We start from the raw sequence: 21,409 nt of genomic DNA, 5'->3' as shown, positions 1-21,409 counted from the left end.
TTGAGCCACTGCGCCCGGCCAAATCCTTGTGAAATCTGTATCAAAATTCATTAAGGAGAAGACTCATGTCGAGCCGAAAGCATTGTGCCAGACAGTGCTTGGTACTTACAGGAATGGCCATGTCCCCAGGAGCCGGTGGACGAATCTGTCCTTGCTGCCACCCGTGCGGCTGCAGCGTGAGGCAGGAGGGACCGGCGGGCATTGCGCTCCTCCCCTAGATACTCGGGCCTTGCCAGCTCCCCGCTTGGCCCCAGCCCCGTCCATCCAGCCCCTTCCCAGGGTTCCATCCTCTCACCCCTGCTGCCCTCCCCCTGTTTTCCTACGTGAGGTGAATCCTCGATGAGAGGAGGAGTCCGGGTACCCTGCCCCCTCCGTGTGAAGACAAGGGCAGCCCCTGCCACTTTGTAGGGAAACCTCACCCAAGAGAAGCCCCGGCTCAGCAGGACGGAGCCCGGCGGTCCCGCCTCAGGGTGCCCTGGTGCCTAGAGAGGGCGGGGACGCCCCAGCTGGGACGAAGTGTGCAGCTCTGCCCTGCTCTGAAATGTCCGGGGCTCGGCGGCGCCCTCCCCCTTTTTCAGAGCAACCTCTGGGCCCTGGCAAGGATAGGCCCCAGGCAGAGGAAAACCACGCTCGTTTTCTTAGCTGTTAGGTTTTAAAAGGAGCAGTGGGGCCAGGTGGACTTGAAGCTTTGTGCGTTTAAGACGTAAATTCATTGAGCTTGAAGACTCGTTCTTGGAAGTGAACAAAACACACATAATTTATTCATGGATTTTAGCTGGCCTGTTTTTGTACAAAGGGAGCTTTTAAATTTAATTATTTTTAAGCATTAGAGGATGGTGTATCGGAGGCAGCTGGACGCCCTGGTCTTCCCTGCGAGCAGGGAGGGCCCTCGGGACAGGGCTCGGGAGGAGGGGCTGGAGGACACTGAAGGCCTCAGATCACCGCGCAGTGGGCCCTGCTGGGGGGCGACTCTGAATTCCAGTCCTAGCGGACACATTTCTTGTCTTCAGTGTAGAGGGCTCCAGGCCTCGGCCCCCGTCTCAGTTGCCTCCACGATGTCAGCTTCCAGGTGTGGGGACCGGGTGCCACCCCACCCCCCAGTTACACCCACGTGAGGCTGAGGTGCCCAGTAGCACGGAGATGCCACATGATGGGTGATTTTCAACAGGAACTCAAGAGAAAAGTTTGTTCCTGTGAGGACAGAGCCACAGCCTTAGCCACGAGATCCCTGGCGGGAGAGGAGGCAGGTGGCGAGGGCCACGCCAGCAGAGCCGCTGCCCTCAACAGTTGCCTCCTCCTGGTGGGCGCCAGGTGCGTGGTGTGGTCAGGTGTGACGCGTGGGCCCGCTGGCCTTGCTGCTTCCTGGTCTTCCTGCATCCTCTCTGCCACCCCTCACCTCCTGGCCCCAGCCTTGCTCTTGCGGGGAGGCTGGTGTCCTCTGGCCGCCCCGGGGCAAGTCAGACCACCTGGACGTGGAGCGGGGCACTTACCTTTTTCTGCCTGACCCTCCTTCGTGCGGGGCTCTGGGATGCTGTGGCTTGGCTCTGGCCCATCTGGCTTGGCCCAGCCCCCAGTGTCCACTTCTCTGGCTCTGGCCCATCTGGCCCGGCCCAGCCCCCAGTGTCCACTTCTCTGGAAGGCAAAAGGCAGGGTGGGGTCTCTTTGATGTGGGGCTGGGGGCTGCTCGACCAGTCTCCCTGGAAAAGGCCCTGGTGACAGTCACTGCTCGCTGCCGTGGCCGGTGTCCTCCTCAGAGGTGAGGGTGTCTGGGTGGCTGTTGGTGCAGGGCCCCAGGGACCTGTACCCTCTAAGCTGGGACTTCAGCCCCGCCTCTGCCCCCAGACGTGGTGGGCTGAGAAGAGGGAGGCCCTTGAAAGAGGGCTGAGGAACCCCAGGGCCTTACAGAGGACCTGCGGCGTGCGGTGCCTCCCCCCGCGGCCTGCCCGCCTGTGCTTACAGCTGCATCAGGCACAGCCTGCCTTGGCACGCAGCAGGGGACGAGCCCAGAGAATGCCTGCATCGACGTGGAGGTCCACGGCTGTCAGCACTGCAGCCCTCGGCCGGGCACTAAGGGCTGAGTGTGGGGCCAGAGCAGAGGGAGCCTGGAGCTGGATCGGCAGCTCTGGGACTGGGGTGGAGGAAGTGCCACCTGAGATGTGTGTTTGCTCCCTACAGCACGTCCATAGCACCTGCCACCCCCCTTTGGGTGACCCTCCCGTTTATCGTGTCGTAGCGCAGCCACATCCCTTGGGAACCTGCTTGTCTCCGGGACCTTCTCTCTGATGCGCAACCTCAGAGCCCGCCCCAGTCCCGGAAGCACCCCCCGACCTCCCCCTGTCCTGGATGGGAGCTGGAAGGGACGTGGTTCCCGTCCTGCTGTGCCAAGCCTGGTGACCCGAGGGTACCCTCGGCCTCCTGGCCTCACCTCATCTCTCCCCGTGGTGGTGCCTGGGGTGCTGTGTGGTGCTCGCTGGCAGGGCAGAGCAGTGGCCCCGGCTCGTTAAACCTTGGGCGCTGCCTGTTCTGAGGCGTCCGCCGTGGCCCTTGCCGTGTGGCTTCTCTCCGGGCTCTTTTGGCCTCGGATTCATTTCTGGAGCCTCAGAGTCGGTTCTCTTAGAGCCTGGTTTTGGCCGGTCTCTCCTGCCTGTAAAAAGCGCTGCCCTGGATTCCGTGCTCGATGCCAGCTCTCCCCCTGCCCCCACCGGCACGGCATGGACACTGGTGCCCGAGTGACGCCTGAGGGTGACGCAGACACCAGCTGTCACCCCAGCCCCCCATGCGCTCCTCCGCCACACCCCTGGCCCCGTGGCAAGGTGGTGGTTTGGGCAGACGGGTTTGCTGGTCCCCTGGAAGTCCAAGCAACATCACCACTGGGTCCCAGGTCACCTCTGCCTGACCCTGGCTGTGCCATCTCCCGGGGGCACCTGTGCTCCTGGCACCCGGGGTGGAGGCTGGTTGTCTCCTTTCCAGACCTTTCTGGGTCTGCGGTGGCCTGGTTGGCTTCCCTGAGGTTCCCTCTGTAGGGGAGGGCCTGCCCTCCTGGGGGGGCCCTTGTGTGCATCCTGAGCTCACCATGGTTTTGGGGGTGGCTGGGCGGTGGCGGGCAGAGCCCCATGCTGTCCTCTGCCTTTGAGGTGGGCACGGCACACGTGAGAGCTGAGCATTGGTGGAGGAGGCCACGACCGGTGCCCAGTGGTTGGGTTGCTGGTGCCCACTGAGGGCCTGGGGAGTGAGGGACCCCCTGAAGAGGTAGATGGGAGCTGGACCCTCCTCCCATAGATGCCTTTTCAAGTAACTGTCGGTTGTTCTGAGAAGAGGGGGAGGATTCACGCTTCGCATCAGATGCACGCGTCCTGCATGGGTGGTGCCGGCCGGCTGTGCCCAAAGTCGTGCCCTGCCCCTGTCCCCGCAGCCTGGCGTGGACTCACGTCTATGTGCTTGTCCAGCCTCCCCTCGCCACTACTTCCCTCCCCTCCCCTTCTTTCCTTTCCCCTCTCCTCCCTTCCCTTCCTTTCCCCTCCCCTCTCCTCCCTTTCCCCTCCCTTGCCCTGCCCTGTTTGTCTCTGCTGTGCCCGGGACCAGGGCAGGGCTGGGCCCTCACTCTGCTGAGTAAATGAGTGTGGGAGCCGGGCCTGTCTGGGGTCAGGGCAGCCAGGCGGGCTCTCCTGCAGGAGCAGGCATAGTCCCAGGGAGCAGGCAGCTGCCTAGGAAGGCAGTCGAGCAGATGGGCACCCCGGCTGCCCCAAGCCTGGCATGGGACTGGTCCTCCCTGCGTCTGGCCTCTGGGTGGGTGGCAGTGGCTTCCTTGTGACTTCATCCCTCCAGCCGGGCAGGTGGGCTTATGCAGTGTGTGCCTGGGAGGCGCACGGCAGTGTGATTGGTCCCTGAGTGTCACAGCAGTGTTGGCGGCCGGTTTGGTGTCTGGAGTAGCTGCCATTGAGAGAGGCCCAGCCGCCAGGCAGCTGGGAGTGTGGGCATCCCACTGGAAGCACGGGTGAGGTGCCTCCCTTCTCTGGACCAAAGTTTCCCCAGATGGTAACGTGGACGCCAGGAACGCAGTTGTGTGGACTTTGTGAGGATCTAACACAGCAGTGTGTAAAAACCCTCAGCACCATGCGTGTCGTCGGGCGCTCAGAGGTGGTTGTGAGCGGCGCAGATACCGTTGGCCTAGTTCTGAGAGGGTGACCTAGGGGTCTCCTGGGGAGCAGCTCCATGGTGTGGCATGGACGGTGGCAGCTCCTGTGGTCATCACTGCCACGGTCAGGAGTGGCCTTGGGCTGTGTGGCAAGGCAGTGAACGTGGAGCCAAGCAGCTCCCGAATCAGGGTCTGTGTTGCTCGTTCAACTCGTGAACTTCCCCGGATTCCTGAGTTTTCCTCTAGCCGAGGCCGGGGCCAGTCAAGGGAAGGGTCAGCGTCAGCCAGCTTATCCAGACCTTGCCCAGCGATGAATCTCCAGCCTGGGTTGCCCTGAGGCACGCTGGGGAGGACTCAGGACGAGGCCCCTTGAGGCTGAACCTGAAATCTAGGAAACTCGAGGTGGGTCCTACCAGGGCTTGTCACTGAGTGTGGGCCTGGACACGGCCCTGCGGCATCTCACCCACGGCACCAGTCCCTGTTGAGCGAGGTCCACGCAGCCCTTTGTTCTGGGCGGAGCTGACGCTCAAGCCGGACTCCGACTCCGTGCTTCAGAGGCTTCGTCGCCTCTACAGGGAGAGAGGCCTGGAGATACCAGGATGTCTTGGGCCACAGCTGGCCCTTGGCATGGCCAGGGAGCAGCAAAGCGGTTCGTTAGGACAAGGGCCGACCGCACCAGTGTCCGTGCTCAGAGGTTCCGGGTTCTGCCCTCTTGGTGTCGTCCAGTGCAGGCCACGTGGCCACCCAGGAAGGCCTGGGTCATCGTCATATTCTGAGTGTGACCAGGAGTTCAGGGACCACAGTGCCTTTCGGGGCCCCTCTCAGGGTCTTTGGAAAAGCCCAGAATGAGCTGGGCTGGTGGAGAATCCAGGAGGTGCGGCCAGTTCCCCCCTGTGCTCTCAGAAGCAGGGGTCACTGGCGAAGGGCTGGGTGACGAGGCAAGCAGCCTGAGGGCATTCCTCACCTGCCCTCAGACCTGGTGAGCCAGTGAGCGGCACAGGCCTTCAAACCGCCTCTCCAAACGTAGGAGATGCTTCACTTGGAGACGTATTTTTAAATTTAAAAAACATCTGGGAAAATGTGATCCTGAGGTGAGCCCTGGGCCCAATACTGCCTGGGACAGAGCAGCCGTGGAGCCCGGTGTGTGTGCGCCCCCAGCCCATGCACCCCGGAAGGCACGCCTCACACCCTGCTCCTGGCAGGGCCCGTGCCAGGTGGGCCCAGGCTCCAGCGGACAGTGGCCCAGGACTTGAGATGTTAGAAATAAATTTTTGGTGCCACAAAAGAAATAGCACTCGAACATAAATTTAGTTTTCTCAGCAAGGCAATTTTCCTTCTGTAGAAGGGTGCCTCTCACAGATGGAGCAGCATCTGAATGAGGGAGGTCGGAGTCTCATCCTAACGCAGCCCGTCCGTAGTGCCGTGTGGTTCCCCTGTTGGCTGGGGTTGGATCGCACAGTCTAAGCTAATTCCGATTGGCTGCTTTAAAGAGAGCAGGAGTATGAGCCGGAGTGGTGGGGTGAATAGTTCAGCGGGAAGGATGGTTGCAGAACAGGTGACTCAGGATGACTAAGAACAGAGCAGGTGACAAGGATGACTAAAGTCAGAGCAGGTGACCAGGGGTGACTAAGGTCAGAGCAGGTGATAGAGGCTAGGAGGGGGTTGTTTATGGAAACTAGGGGCAAGGAGACGTAAAGAACAAGGAAGTTAAACTTTAGAATGAAGAAGACGTAGAGAACAAGGAAGTTGAACTTTAGAATGAAGAACAAAGAACGGGGATCTAAACATACGGATACATTGCTTCTTTGGAGAGGAGCTCAGAACTCATTATACTTAACAATTGACAGGCTAAAACCTTTGAAGAGGAATGTATTATATCCTACAGAAGAGGCACCACTGGCCTGTGCCTTCTGCAGGGACAAGGAGCGGCTGTGGCCGGGAGGTGTTTGGCAGCTGTGCTTTAGCCCCGGCCCCAGCTCCAGCTCTCTGAGTTGCTGGTGTCTCTAAGGCCCATCCTGAAGTGGCCTGGAGACTGCTGAGTTACTTCTGGAATCTGCACCGTGAAAGTGAAACCTGGACTGTGATATGAGGCTGGTGAGAGGGTGCCCTGCCATCATCCCCGGCCTTGTAGAAAACTCATTCCAGTGGCCCCCTGGTTCTCACTCAGGGACCAAATAGTGATTTTTGTTTGTTTGTTTGTTGTTTTGTTTTTGTTTTGTTTTGTTGTTGTGTGTGACATGGAGTCTCACTCTGTCGCCCAGGCTGGAGTGCAGTGGCACGGTCTCGGCTCACTGCAAGCTCCACCTCCCGGGTTCACGCCATTCTCCTGCCTCAGGCTCCTGAGTAGCTGGGACTACAGGTGCCCACCAGCATGCCCAGCTAATTTTTTGTATTTTTAGTGGAGATGGGGTTTCACCGTGTTAGCCAGGATGGTCTCGATCTCCTGACCACGTGATTCGCCCGCCTCGGCCTCCCAAAGTGCTGGGATGACAGACGTGAGCCACTGCACCAGGCCCAGTAGTGATGTTTTTACTGCTCTGGGCCTAATCGCATGCACCGTTGTCTGTGTTGTGACTTCCGTCGTCGTCTGTGTTGTGACTTCCATGGGAGGTTCTGTTGGAGAAAGAGCCACACAGTTGTGTGGGACCCGGCACTCCTTTATCATCATCATCCGGGGCCACGGACACCGCCTCTCACAAGTCGCTGGGATATGAAATTAGGGAATAAATGGGAATTTTCAGTGCTATGCAGCTAGCACTAAGATTTTCCTCAGTGTGATGTCTGAGATCTTTTCCCGGCTGGAACCTTGTCATTCATTCATTCATTCATCCCATGCCAGGCTGGGCAGCTGCCAGAGGCACAATCCGGAACCGCCCCTTGCTAATGGGCGGATCGGTGAAGGCAAAGCCGGCTCACTGTGCAGACTGATGATTGACAGTTCCAGGGTGTGATTGACACAAGCGGCTGCCAGGAAGGAGCCTCTTCAGAAGCAGTGGGCGGGACGGGGCGGGGCGGGGAAGGCCGTGGGGAGGAGTGACTTCGAGAGGAGGCTCACAGGACTGTGCCCGGAAGGAGGGGGCAGCAAGGACCCTGCGGACAGCGGGGGGCACAGCACAGGCCGTGGCTGTAGGCGAGGGTGGTGCCCAGGCGCTGACGGAGGGGAGCTTGCTGGATGGGGCAGCGTGGGGTGAGGGTCAGGAGGGCCCCTGGCCATGTTGGTTGCATGTTTCATGACTAAGGAGTTGGTGAAGCCTGCGTGTGACCTATTTCCTGTTCGAATTAAACACGTCATTAGTCTGTGTCATCCTAAACCAGATCACTCGCAAGGAATGGAAAAACCTCGAAATACGTTTTTAAACTGATGAAAGTGAGATACCGAGGCCTCTGTGGGAAAAGACCAGACTCCGGGGTCTGCACCCTCAGAGCGGCGAGCTGCGTCTGTTAGGGGTGACCTGAGGTCCCTGCTGTGAACCAGTTTATTGAAACCAGAAGTCATTTCTCGTCTTCTCTGAGAGAAGCCCCTGTCCAATGTCAGCCATTCCCCATGTCTTGCTGACACTTGTCATTAGGATTCCTGTGAGGGCCAGTGGGGAGTCAGCTCAGTCTTGGCCCTGCTTCTGACCCCCCCACTGCCCCCAAATGCAGACTGCTGGCCTTTCCTGGGTTTAATTTTATTTTGCAGTGGTAGAGGTTGTTTTGCTAAAATTATTTCAAAATCTGCCTCGTGGAAAAACGCCCACATCAGGGTGCCCATCTGTGGCAACCGAGAATTCCTCAGAGGCAGCGTCTTCACCGCCCGGCTCAGCGGACGGCACAAGCTGCCAGCCAGACCTCGGTCTGCCCCTGCCCGAGGCCCCAGCTGCCCCTTCCTCCCAGCACCTCTCTGATCTCCAGAGTCCAGGTTTGGTTCCCAAGGTCCTACCTTTGTATCTAAATGCTGTGTCCTCTCCCCGGACGATCTCCTCCAGACACTGGCTCTCGGGCCAGCTCCCCATGGGCGATGATGTCTCTGATACAGGAACTTATGGGTAATTTGCAAGTTTGCACAGAAAGTGGAGGCCGTTCGTTCCTCCTGGGGTGCGTGAGCAGGGCCTCGGGGAGCAGGTGCGGGACAGGACACAGGAGGAACAGGCACAGCTGGTGGCGTGCAGCAAACAGCAGTGGCCACACCAGGTGGTGGCTCCCGTGAGGCTGTCAAGGCCGGCCCAGCCCTGAGCAGGTGGGGTCTGCAGAGGCCTCCTGGGTTGGAGGAGACTTATTCAGGGGGAGTTTTGGTCTTGCTAGAAATTCCAGGAGACGAAAGATGACATTTTAATTCTATCATTGAGTTGTGATCTTTTCAACACAACCCCGTGTGAGGGGTGTGAGGGAGGCTGTTCCTGTGTGATACGGTGCCCGCTCCTCCAGGCTGGGGCTCCTGGCCAGTTCATCTTTCATCCTGTGTCTGACTTTCTCTATGGTTTCTAAAATGACTAAGACAATTTATTTTGTAAAAAAAAAAAAAAAAAAAAAAAAGGCGTTAAGATGATTCTGCTTTGTAGAGGGATCCCGAGGAAGCGTCTCCTCTGGGACTGGCCGTGTCCCCTATCTTGTTTTCCCTCTAAGCGACCTGGGAGTTCCCAGATCTTGATTTTAGTTCTGACAACTGGAGACTTCACCCCCATACCTTTTTAAAACCTTTTTAAAGGTTTAATTTCAAGGAGATACAATTTCTTTTGTGTGTTTGGTTACTAAAGCTGTCTTGCATCTCAAATGTGATTTAAGAAATCTAACAAAATGCACTGGCCACATTCTCTAAGTAGGAGAAGGCCAGCAGGCATCTCCCCTCCTCACCCCTTCCCTGGTGGTCTCACTGATGTCCCACCGCCCCCAGCCCTCCTTCCTTTCTTTCCTTTGACGTTGTCATCAGACTCCAGGGGCAACCCCTGGTGCAAGACATCCTGTTGTTGATTTACTTGTTCTCTCGTTTGTTTCCCTGTTTGTTCCATTTCATTCATTCATTCATTCATTCATTCATTCAAGCTCAGCTTTGGAGACCATCAGCCAGTCTGCGTTTGGCCTGTGTCTGCCACTGGCTGTAGGGCCCGGGGCAAAGGTCTTCAAGTGCCTTGGGCTTCAGTTCCCCTTCCTGGAGAACGAGGGTTGGGGAGGGCCTCCCCTGGGGGCTCGTGAGGATGAAATAAGCCAGTACATCCTGGGTCTGGACCGCTTCTGATACTCAGCAGGTACTTAATAGCAGGTACTGAGTGGACATACAGTGGCCCCACAGCAAAGGTATGTGGTAGAGGCGTAGTGGATGCGTAATCGAGACGCATGGTAGACACGCAAGGACACGTGGCAGAGATACGTGGTGGGTGTATAGTGGATACAGCAGGCATCGTAGATTTGTAACAGATACATAGCAGATGTGTAATGGGAACCAGACATGCTAATGACACGTCAGGACTGTCACCCAGAGGACTGTGTCTTCTTGGGGTCTTGGGGCCCTTTTCATGAGGAAGGATTGCAGGTGGGGCTTTGGAAAAATTGTCCAATTTCCATCCCCTGTCTCCTTTCCCCAGGCACCGCTCCCACCCGGTGGCAGGTGGAGAAGGTGACGTCTATACTGGGGGCCAGGATCAGGAGCAGCCACATGCCAGAGCGGGTGGGCAGCCCCGGTGCCTGCCTGGCCCTGCCCCGACCGCCACACCAGTTCAGCCCTGTGTCCTGCCCAGGATGGGTGGGTGGGTAATTTAATTTATTCATATGTTCATTCATTTCCAGGGTCTCGTGTGGGCTTTTTGAGGCCTGGTACACATTTTTTATTGTGTTTTTGTTTGTTTTACTTTATTAAGAGTAGTGATAGATATCTAGAAACTTCGTGGTTTTTTTCTCCACTTCATTTCAACTTTGTAGAAAAAAGATCTAAAAATGCCAGTCTGCCCCGCCCCCCAACTCTCCTGCGTCACGGATTGGTTCAGAACCAGGAGCCACAGGGTCCAGAAACCTCGGGGCTGGAGGGGCTTCACCCTTTGGACTCTTACTGTTTTTGTATTCTGGGCCCTCCCCCTGGGGAAGGGGCCATGCCTCTCTCTCCCTCTGTCTCTCTCTCGAGAGACAGGGTCTTGCTCTGTCGCCCAGGCTGGAGTACAGTGGTACAGTCACGGCTCACTGCCGCTGGGCTCAAGCAAGCCTCCCACCTCAGCCTCCCAACTAGCTGGGAGTTCAGGCGCGCACCACCACACTTGGCTAATATTTTGCTTTTAGTAGAGATGGGGGTCTTGCTTTGTTACCCAGGTTGGCCTCGAATGCCCCAAGTGATTCTCTGCTTTGGCCTCCCAAAGTGCTGGGATTACAAGTGTGAGCCACCGCACCTGGCTAGACTGTGGGTTTTTTGGGGGCAAGAATTCATACCTCTGTTTTCATAGTGGGTCTTACTAATGTTTAGTGGACAAACAGCAGCTGATGTTCTCACCCAGCCTTGTTCTAAGGGGACTCCAGAAAGCAAGTTGTAGCCCCAGCGACTGGGGAAGGCTTCCTGGGGAGAGCGGCCGACACAGCTGCCGCCGTAGTAAGGGTTTATTTATCATGACTGATTTATTTATCCGTTCAAGACACAGTTACACAGAGTGTGGGGTGCAGTGGCCGGTGCTAAGCAGCTGGGTGGTTCAACAGCCAGCACGTCCGGTGGTGCGTGTGCCTCGGGAAGGTCTGGGAGGGGGACGCAGGGCTCCGCAGGGAGAGCTGCCCACCCCCCAGCCCGAAGAAGCCCCCCCCAGCCTGAAGAAGACCCCCAAGCTCCGTCAGTCACACAGTCATGCACTTTTCCTCATCAGCACAAACCCCGCTTCCTTGAAGAGAAGCATGAGGCTGGGCACGTGTCTGTGGGCCCAGCTACAAGGTAGGGTCGCTTGAGCCCAGGAGGTCGAGGCTGTAGTGCTGTGATTGCAGCACTGCACTCCAGCCTGGGCCACAGAGAGAGAGAGAGAGAGAGAGAGAGAGAGAAACTGTCTAGAAGGGAAAACAGGGACGGCAAAGTAGATGGAAGGAAGGGCCTTTGGGGCGGTGGGGTGAGTGCCGGCCGCTCCCTTCTGCACACGCTCCTGTGGTCTCTGGGGACACACTGCACCTGAGGCAGCAGTGGGAGGAGAGGGGTGAAGGGCAACGCGCCCCCATTTAAACACCTCCTGGCCTGGACACCAGCTGTTCACTTGTAATCACCGGTCACCCTGAAGAGACGGGATGGACCCCTGCCTAAAATTTGGCTCAGGTGTCCACAGAGATGACAGCACCGCACACAGGCGGCAGGGAGCTTCTTGCCACATAACGAGGCTCTCTGGGGAGGGCAGGGGAGGGGGGTCTTCCAGGCTGGTCCAGAAAGGTCTTGAGCACGCCGGTAAGGAGACTGCCTCGGTTTCCATGGTGGTTTGGGGGCAAGGCAGGGTGAGCAGGGGCTGGGGCTTACAGGGTTTGAACTTTCCCCAGGGCCAAAGGAGAGAGCCCAGGCCCCCATCACCTCATTGGAATGTGGGTGGGAGGGGAGCGGGTCGCCTCAAACACCGCCAGCAGTCGAACATCAAAAATCGGGTCCAACTCTTGATTGCGATTTCCTTGGCCGAAGCCTGGACTCCCAGCCCTGTGGGCTGAGGGGAGGTTACAGCCAGTGGTTGGATAGACGCCAGTGCTTGCCCCAGAGCTGCAGGGGAAGAAGGCGGCCAGAACCTCAGGGCCTCTGTGTCCAGTTCAGGGGCCAGGACGGCAGCATCGGTCTGCGAGGGGTATGTGCTCTAGAGGAGTGAGGGGACAGACAGGTGAGCCCTGGAGGCATCCAGTGGCGTGAATGGTGGGAAGGGCCGTAAGAGGGGAGGCTGGGAGGGGACAATCCCAGGTGGCAGGGAATGGCCGTGATGGGGCCCCGGGGTGGAGCCCAGGCAGGGAGCATCCAGGGGAAGCTGGTGTGGGTGGGGACTGGGAGGAGAGAGGGAGGCCGGGCCTGCCCTGGTAAGTGGTGGTCAGAACATCGCTCGGTGCCGAGCAGGCAGGACGCAGCAGGCTGGCCTGTGGGGCCCACTGCTGACCCCGGGGCCAAGCACGAAAGGGAGAGCTGGAGGGCGCTTCCTCGCGGCGTGCTGTGGTGTGAGCGGGGACCGGTGAGTGTGCGCTGTCTTCGGAGAGAGAAGAGCAGTTTTCAGGGTGAGTAGCCTTTATTCTTCGCACCTCATTACACAGCACCCAGGCCTTTTATTCGGGAGGGCGCGGCCGGCCTCACCCCGACAGCCACCCTGGCTCGTTGACCTTGATCTGTGACAGCTCCCCTGTGAGTTCAGACTTCTCAGGGACGCTCGCATAGCCAACATTGTTGAGAAGAGTAACCCCTTATCACAGCACACGTCTGTCGTGCCATGGAGCAATTTCCCGTCCCCTTGGCTTTGAAGGCACAAGACTCTGCGTCACAGCCATGCTGTTCCCTCCAAACCGGCTCGTCAGGAGGCGGCTCTGGCGCCCTGTGCAGGCCGGCAGGTGACCCCAGCGGCTGGTTTGTCCCTGCCCGAGGGTGAGGGCCTGCGGGGTGTTTGTAGACACAACCCTTGAAAGGCCCTGAGAATGGGGCTTGGTCATGAGGGTGCCTGGGGCCCATCCGGCAGTAGCAGTAAGTGCATTAGGCATTTGGCCAAGGGTCACGTTAGGCCTCATTTATTTATTTATTTTTTGAGACAGTCTCACTCTGTCATCCGGGCTGGAGTGCGGTGGCGTGATCTCAGCTCACTGCAACCTTCGCCTCCTGGGTTCAAGCGATTCTCTTGCCTTGGCCTCCCCAGTGGCTGGGATTGCAGGTGCCCGCCACCACACCCAGCTAATTTTTGTATTTTTAGTAGGGACGGGGTTTCACCACGTTGGCCAGGATGGTCTCAAACTCCTGACCTCAAGTGGTCCTACCACCTCAGCCTCCCAAAGTGCTGGGATTACAGGTGCGAGCTGCCACTCCTGGCCAGGTGTTTTTTCAAATAAATGTCCAAGCAAAATGAATTTGGGGTAAAGTAGTCTCAGAGCCGCCAGGAGGAGCAGGGTTACTGCATACCACTGGGAACTGCTGTGGGCGATGACCAGGTGGTGCCGGGAAGGTCACGTTCAGACACATCGTTGTCATTGTTGGAGGAGAATTATTCTCCAGTCTCGGGTGGGAGGGGCTGCCCACCAGGCCTGGATGAGGCCCCACCCCCCCACACACATGCTGGGACCACGAGAAGCACCCACTGAGGATAAGGGGGCTCCTGCGTTTGTGCTGTGCGTGGGAGGTGTCACCTCATTTGCATGTGGCCCTTCCACGTCTCCTGGGTGCCAGACGGGTCCTCAGGATTGTAGGGAGATGAGGGCCTCGTCCAGGACTTGGATGGGGCATCCCCCCAGCCCCCTGTGGCTGATGGAGTGGCCTGACATCTTGTGCACACAAAGCCCCCCTAGAGCCAGGGAAGGACAGGGCCGGACCCAGAGCCAGGGAAGGGAGGTGGAGCTCCAGCCAAGGCGTCCAAACATCAAAAGGCAGAAATGAGCTGCTTGGTATTTGAAAAGTTTTTATTCGGAAAAATGCCAAACTGACCAAAGTAGAGAGAATTACGTAGTGAAGCCTTGTGCACGCACTGCCTGGCTCCTGGCAACCCAGCCAATACCTGTGGCTCTCAGCAAGCCCCTCTGGTGGGCGAGGACCTCCGTGCGTGTCACCAGGCCAGAGCAGAAGAAAGCGTTAGCGCAGTCACTTGATTTCACCAGACGCAGCCAGGGTTGCCGTTTCTCCGGCTCGGCTGTCTCAATTTTTTAGGAGAGTTCTTGCTTTTGAGATCAAAGTTAAAAGAAGGCCTGTGCCTCGCAGGGCCGCTCTGCCTCCCCGATGTTTCCTCGGGCTTCTGTGTCTGTGACCGGGGCGTGGAGCACTGTGTGTGCAGGTCTGTCTCGTGATTTGTGTAATGGTGAGTGCTGCCTGCACCAACAGCTGGCTGCCTTCCGTGGCTCTGTGGGCTCCTGTGCAGAGGCTGCCCCTCTCCCTGGCCAAGCAACACTGAGACAGGATTGTGTCCTCCCTCTCCTGAGGCAGGTCCTGTTCCAGACCTGCATTTTCCCGCACTTCACATGTCCTGAGACCCCTCTGTGGATACGTCGTCCTCCTTCCATGGCCACACACACTCCTGTGCCGGGCGGGCTGGGCTGACTGATGGTGCATGTAGGGGCTCTGTCCCATCTTTTTTAACTACAGATGGAGCTGCAGTGGGAAGCCATGTGCAGATACCTCCCGTTTTACTTTTGTGCTGGGGCTTTTTTGGGATCAGTTCCTAGAAGTCGGGGACTGGGTGAAGGGGTGATTACCCTCACACTGAACCCCCAGAGGAAACACAGGGAGGGAGGACAGGCCCTGTGAAGTGCAGGCCTTCTTTTAACACTGGCCTCGGGTCCTTGGGACTGCCGAGATCCCCTCCACCCGGGCTTGCCTCTCTTCCGGCCCTTCGGCAGTGTCCAGGGAGTCACCCCACCCTGGCAGTGTTGAGGGAGCCCCCCAACCCCGGCAGTGTCCAGGGATTCCCCCCAGGGCAGTGTCGAGGGAGCCCCCCAACCTTGGCAGTGTCGAGGGAGCCCCCCCAACCCCGGCAGTGTCCAGGGATTCCACCCAGGGCAGTGTCGAGGGAGCCCCCCAACCCCGGCAGTGTCCGGGGAGCCCCCTGGCAGTGTCAAGGGAGCCTGCCACAGTGGGGTGCTGCCAGCCTTAGGCCTGGGCCAGTCGGGGTGGTTGGACGCCTGTTCTGGGGATAGAGAGGTCAGGTAGCCCAGGGCCCGCACTCTCAATAGAGCTTCAGGGCAAAGGCAGGTAAATGCCTCATTTGAGTCCCTGTGTGATCCCTGGGTGGGGCCATGATCCTCCTGGGTGCTGGTCCGAGCGCATGGTGAGGCCCTCCTCGCCTGCAGACCCCAAGCCTCTTTTCCCCATGCCCACTCACCTATTCTCGCTTCCTCCAGGAAGCCCACCTGGCCCCCTCCAGGCTGGTGGACGTGGCCCCTTGTCCCTGCAGCCGTGCATTGACCTCCGTGGCTCCTGGAGGCCGGGCCACATGCTCATCCCCTCTGGGTGAGTGAGAGGCACAGCCTGGGTGCATGGAGCCGTGGTGGCTCTGAGGTGCCACCGCTGTTCCTCTCATGAGTGGGTGCCGTCTGGGTCCGTCCCGGGCTGGCTGTAAGGAGGAGGTTGGCCTCGCGTGGCCGTGTGCATGACAGTGGAGACATCTCCAGCCTGCTGCTTGCACAGCCAACGGCAGCCCCTCTCTCTCTCCCCAGCCGTGTCCCCAGGACTCTCGAGTAGTTGGCCTGGTGACCATGGGAGAAGCAGGCCCCGAGTCCCCAGGGCTGTGAGCAAGGCTGTCTGATTTGCCCCCTGGTCACCACCCCTGCCTGTCTGTCTTTCCTGGGCAGATGGAGGTGGATGAACTTCCTGCGGCCGCTGTAACAGTGGCTGCCACTGGGGGGCTTAAAGCAACACGCATTTGTTAACTCAGCCGTCTGGAGGGTGCAGATTCAGATGAATCTCACTGGGCTAAAGTCAAGGCACAGCAGCGCGCGTTCTTTCTGGAGGCTCCAGGGGAGACCCCGTTTCCCGCCTTCTCCAGCATCTGAAGTCGCCTGCCCCTTGGCGCAGCCCTGAGTCACCCCAGTCTCGGCCTCCGTCTCACGTGACCACCTCTGACACAGCCGCCCCCCATCCCTCTTGTGAGGACCCTGCAGTGACGTGGGCCCACCCAGGTCATCCGGTAACATCTCCCCATCCCCACGTCCTTCACTCCATCGTCTGCAAAGTCCCCTATGCCATGGAAGGTGACACAGCCTCGGGTCCTGGGACTTGGACGTGGGGCTCTCTGGGTTTTGCACAGCTGACCACGGGTGCTTCTGGATGCTTGGCATTGGAGGTTTCTGTCCTCCACTGAAGGGATTCAGAGGACACTCAGACGGAGGCACTGCCGGACACACAGGGGTCATGGGGTGGGGGGGAGCCGGGGAGCCGGCTGTCTTTAGGGGGGTGACCCTTGACCTTGGTGGCCTCAGTTTTCTCATCTGTAAAGTGGTACACACGATACCTGCTCCGTCTTCCTCACTGAACTGTCCCGAGATCATATGTGGTTGTGAATATTAAACATGCTGATTGCAACCCTGGACAGAGCTCCACTGGACAGCTAAGCAGAGGCAGCCAGGTGTGGGTCCAGCCATGGGCAGAGAGGGTCACACGGGGCGAAGCGGCCGCAGCGAGAGTCCACAGGATGTGGAGAGTCCCAGCCATGGTGAGGACACGGCGTTGCGGCAACTCATGCCCACTGCAGTGTCTGGAAGGTGGTGCTGGGTCCGCGCCGTTTACGGGGTCGGGCTCTCATTCTTCCCATTTTCCAGCCCAGCCTGTGGAGGCAGCGGAGTTCCAGGCTATGGGCCTGTGGGCCGCGCCACGTCGCTCAGATTCTGTGGTGTCGGTGGTGGGAGCCGCCCGGGAAAGCCATCATCCCGGGGCCCGGCCGGAGAGGTTCAGGGCAGTGGGGTGAACTCCAGAAATGTGCAGTAGCAGAACTGCCTGACTTGGCCATTGGCTGGGGTGTTGAGGGAGACGTCTCTGGGGACGTCCGGCGTCTCCCAGGCTGGGCAAGGGGAGGCGCCGGCCAGCATGGGGCATTTCATCGGGGCCCTCCCTGGGGACAGCCAAGGACCTAAAACCAGTGGGTCCCAGCAAAGAGGATCCCAGAGGCAAGAGACAGAATGGCCAGGGCTGAATCTGGCTCCAGCGGGGTCCCTGGGCGTGATCAGAGCAGGCAGGACCTGGCTTCCCTCTCTGCAGCTCCTGCACCAGCTTCTTTCACTCAGGCTTCATCCCCGGTCAGGGGGCTCCTGATCCCGTGGTAGCCCCGTGGCCCCTGGGTTACACCTTCATGGGGGAAACAGAGACTCCTCTGGTACCAAGGTCCCCCGAGTCCACTGGGCCCTTGACACCCTTGGGTCACTTGTCCACCCTCACACCATCCCTGGCCCAGGGAATGGGGGGTTTGGATTGGCCTTGGTGACCGTGGGCCTCTGCCTGAAACCCTGCGAGTGTGGGTGGGGCGGGCTGGGTCCTGAGGGAGCTGGGGAGCAGTGGAGTGAACGGGGCTGGGGTGGGGCTGGTGACCGGGGAGTCCCTGCAGGGGGCGGGGCTGGTGGACTCTGCGGGGCCCGGTGGGGCTGGGGGACAGTGTAGTCCCTCCGGGACCGGTCCTTAAGGTAAGGGACTGGAAGCTTGCGCATGGCCCCTGGGGCCTTCCCCTCAGGTGCGAGGCCTGCCATCCTGAGCTCCTCCACCCCACCCCGTGCCCACCCTGAGGGCGGGACCCAGGCCAGTTCGCACAGCACGGCGAGGCAAGGGCTCAGAGTGGAAGGCGGAAGGAGAGTCAGGGGCCTGCTGCACCCGTGGGTTTTGCGGCGGGGAAGGCGAGGAGGAGCTGAGGTGGGTGCTGGGAGCTCTGGGGCTGGCTGTGCGTGTTGGGCTTAACTCAGGCTTAGCTGAGGTTACCGAGCCTTCAGGAGGGTGCTGTGGGAAAAGAAGAGGCAGAGAAGGTGTCTTTGGACCACTTGGGGGACGGGGAGAGAACCCCATGGCAACCGTGAAGGTCTGGGGCAGAGCCAGGGAGGGTCCCAGGTTGTCAGGGACAGGCGGCGGGGTGCAACATGGAGGCCTGGGGCTGAGCCTCCAAGAAGTGATGGGCAGGACGAGGGGGCCAGAGGGGATCACACAACGAGGGGTACACCTTGGTGGTCTGGGCGTTGCCGGAGAAGCTGGTTCTCAGGACTCAGAGGCAGACAGGGAGGGGCTGGGATTAGGGAAGAGTGTGTGGCGGGGGGAGGAGGGGAGCCTGGGCCTCTTTCCTGATTGGGGGGACACTGGTTGCTGGGTCCCCTGGCATTAGGAGCTGTTCCCTGCCTGCTGCACCACCCCTGCCATCGTTGGGGTTCTCAGGTCGGGGCTGGTCTGGATAAGGAACTGGCGGGGCTGCTGCCGGCCTGGACTCAGAACCCTCACCCTCCAGCCCGCACCCTCGACTTCCCGCCAGCCAGACCCTCTGTCCTGGTGAGGGCAGCACCCACATCCTGGCTCCACCCTTGTTTCTTGCCCTTTGACCTACAGCCTGAGGACGTGCAGGAGGTACGTAGGCATCTGTGGGTCCGGCCTGCTGACCGACCATCCGTCCACCACCAGGTTTCTGGATGTTCACCCATGTGGGAGAGATGGGTGTTGGGGAGGGGACCACAGCTTCCTTTCAGAAGACCCGGGACGGGCAGTGCCGTGTGCCAGCCTCACAGTTGGCCCCTTTCTTTCACCTTAGTTATCTTTGAGGTGATGTTTCCCTGGGACAAGTCATTTTCATGACTCTGCTGTAAAACGTGTCCCAAAGTCCAAGTGTTTCCCAAACTGAGTGGAAATTGTTGCAGAATGTGGTTTCCATCAAAGCTTTTCCCTCTTCCTTCCTTCACCGCTGCCTGGGTTACAGGGTACGGGTTCCAGGAGTCCACCGAGAAGGCAAAAAAACCGGCTTTGCTTCGAATACCCTAAATTGCTCATAAAACACATTGGGGTTTATGTGTAGACATGATCCTTACGTGGGTTAAAGCTGGGGCCCCTGCCCCAGTGACACAGACGCCTCAAACGGCACAGTGCAGCTTCTGCCCGAAGCAGCCGGCAAGGCGGCCCGCGAACCTCTGACGCGCTCCGTTGCAATGAGGATGAACGAGCCTTGGGCGCGGGGTCAGCCTGGAATCCCTGCCCCGTGAACACCAGCCAGCTTCACGCTGAGGCCCCCTCAGTCTAACCCAGAGCCCCCAGCTGGGGTCCCAGCATGGGGGGCTGTGGGGTGCAGCCGCCGCTTGGAGCGGAGGTGAATGGGACCCCACACGTTTCCTCCTCCTTCACTGGACGCTTGTAATCATCACAGTACTCGATAAAGGAAGAAGGAAAAGGTCCTTGAAACTTGCTGGAGTTGCAGTTCCGTTTTTTTTTTTGTTGTTGTTGTTTTTGAGACAGAGTCTCGCTCTGTCGCCCAGGCTGGAGTGCGGTGGTGCGATCTCGGTTCACTGTAAGCTCCGCCTCCCGGGTTCATGGCATTCTCCTGCCTCAGTCTCCCGAGTAGCTGGGACCACAGGCGCCTGCCACCGTGCCTGGCTAATTTTTTGTATTTTTAGTAGAGACGGGGTTTCACTGTGTTAGCCAGGATGGTCTCGATCCCCTGACCTCGTGATCTGCCCGCCTCGTCCTCCCAAAGTGCTGGGATTATAGGCGTGAGTGCCCAGCTGAGACAGGGTTTCACCATGTTGGCCAGGCTGGTCTCAAACTCCTGACCTTAGGCAATCCACCTGCCTCAGCCTCCCAAAGTGCTGGGGTTACAGGCGTGAGCCACTGCACCTGGCCCCGTTTTCTTTACGTTTGTGACTTAGAGTCATCAGCTGAAGGAAAGACAGTGGCTTGGCTAGGGCCCGCCCACTGCTGGCCGAGGCTGGCTAGGTCACCTGGGTGCCTGCACCTCCTGCTCTGGAGCCAGGCACTGCCTGAGGGCCTGCAGCACCAGCCAGGGCCCAGCAGATCCCTCCAGGGTCTCAGTTCTCACTAGCGAGTTCCTCGATTCATGAGTATGTGTTTTAATGTAAGGTTTTCTTTTCTTTTATTTTATTGTTATGTTGTTTTGAGAGGGAGTCTTGCTCTGTCACCCAGGCTGGAGTGCAGTGGCGCTATCTTGGCTCACTGCAACCTTCGCCTCTCAGGTTCACACCATTCTCCTGCCTCAGCCTCCCGTGTAGCTGGGACTACAGGCGCCCGCCACCACGCCCGGCTAATTTTTTCTATTTGTAGTAGAGATGGGGTTTCACTGTGTTAGCCAGGATGGGCTCGATCTCCTGACCTTGTGATCTGCCCACCTTGGCCTCCCAAAGTGCTGGGATTACAGGCGTGAGCCACTGCGCCCGGCCTAATGTAAGGTTTTAATGTAAGGTTTAAAAAGGCAGCCACCCCGTTTCCTCCCCTCTGGTCCCGCGTTCAGCAGTGATTTGTGGTGACTGTGACTTCCTCTTCGGTGGGTTGCCTATGGATCACCAAGTATGTGCTCCTGCTGCTTCTACCTGATGTCTCCCCATGTTGGGCTTTGAGGGGGGCTCATCCGGGGCATTCATGGTTCTCTGCCCGAGTTTGCTCCTGACACAGGGCAGGTGGAAGTCAGCAGGTGAGGACCAGGGTATCAGCCAGGAACTCGGAAGTGGCACGGAGGCAGCATCTGATGGCCCGTTCGTCAGAGGTGACCAGGACCTTGAGGGAGCTGGGGTGGACTTCTCTCATCCTAACATCCTGGAATGGGGGTGCAACCTGCCGGTCTGTGTCCCAGTTGAGTTGGCAACATTTTTTGTCTTTTTTCGTGATGCACAAAGTAATGGTGTTTCTGAGAGCCGATGGCAGCCTAGCTGCAGGGGAGAATGGTGGGGAGTGGGCGAGAGTTGGGGCACAGGGGGCTCTTGGGGCAGAGGCTGTGGTCCAGTCCTTGTGGGGGTGACTCCAGGGACGGCAGGTGGGTGGTGTGGCCAAGGAGGAGGGAGGTCAAGGCATTGGTGTTGGGGCAGGCAGAAGGGACCCCAGTGCCCACACATTTGCGGGGTGGTAGATGATGGTGTGGAAGTGCAGAGAGGGTGGGAGCCCAGCCCACAACATCCATGCCCTAGGGATTGGGTGCCACCCATCAAGGGCTCTACGCGGCTGGCTCTAGGGGAGGGAGAGCGGGCGCCATGTTGCGTGTGTGCTGCGTGTGGTGCATGTAGCGTGTGGGTGAGGGTGTGGCAGGGTGCATTAAGTTTCTGAAAGTGTTTGGAATGTTCAGGAGATAAAAATAGCAGAGGGCTGCGACCTGCCCCCCCAACCCCAGCCTTTCTTGAGGAGGACGCTCCGTCGTGGCCTGGGAGGACGCGGAAGGAGGGACCCCGGATGAGGGGCGAGTTTGTCTTACGTGTTAAGAATGTGCTCTCCAGGGGTCTGTGTTAATACAGGTAGCCCAAGCACAGTGTCCAGTGAGGAAAGGAACATTTGAAACAGAAGAGATGACTTATTTTGTTGGACAAAAAAGGAATATGGTAGACATTAATTCTTTCTCAGAAGAGGTTTTATTTGAAACAATTCACAAAAATAATCAGGCCAGGCGCGGTGGCTCACGCCTGTAATCCCAGCACTCTGGGAGGCCGAGACGGGCGGATCACGAGGTCAGGAGATCGAGA

At 58.8% G+C, this 21,409-nt stretch overlaps 1 protein-coding gene across 3 annotated transcripts in view; it reads left to right on the top strand.

Annotated features, from left to right (window-relative positions):
• Window positions 1-21,409, top strand: part of PRKCZ (protein kinase C, zeta) — a 150,512-nt gene that overhangs the window by 19,314 nt on the left and 109,789 nt on the right. Inside the window, exon 1 of one of the 3 annotated variants that reach the window (XM_011987224.1) lies at window positions 12,076-12,307. The exons of the other annotated variants lie outside the window; for them this stretch is intronic. The gene's annotated coding sequence lies outside the window, so the exon portion shown is untranslated. Of the gene's footprint in view, window positions 1-12,075; window positions 12,308-21,409 lie in introns of those variants that run through there. 3 annotated transcript variants of the gene reach the window in all.

This window comes from Mandrillus leucophaeus, unplaced genomic scaffold (genome assembly GCF_000951045.1).
Source record: "Mandrillus leucophaeus isolate KB7577 unplaced genomic scaffold, Mleu.le_1.0 Scaffold305, whole genome shotgun sequence".
Taxonomy (NCBI): domain Eukaryota; kingdom Metazoa; phylum Chordata; class Mammalia; order Primates; family Cercopithecidae; genus Mandrillus; species Mandrillus leucophaeus.
Note: the sequence above shows the minus strand (reverse complement) of the source record. Positions and strands in the feature narration are given on the sequence as shown.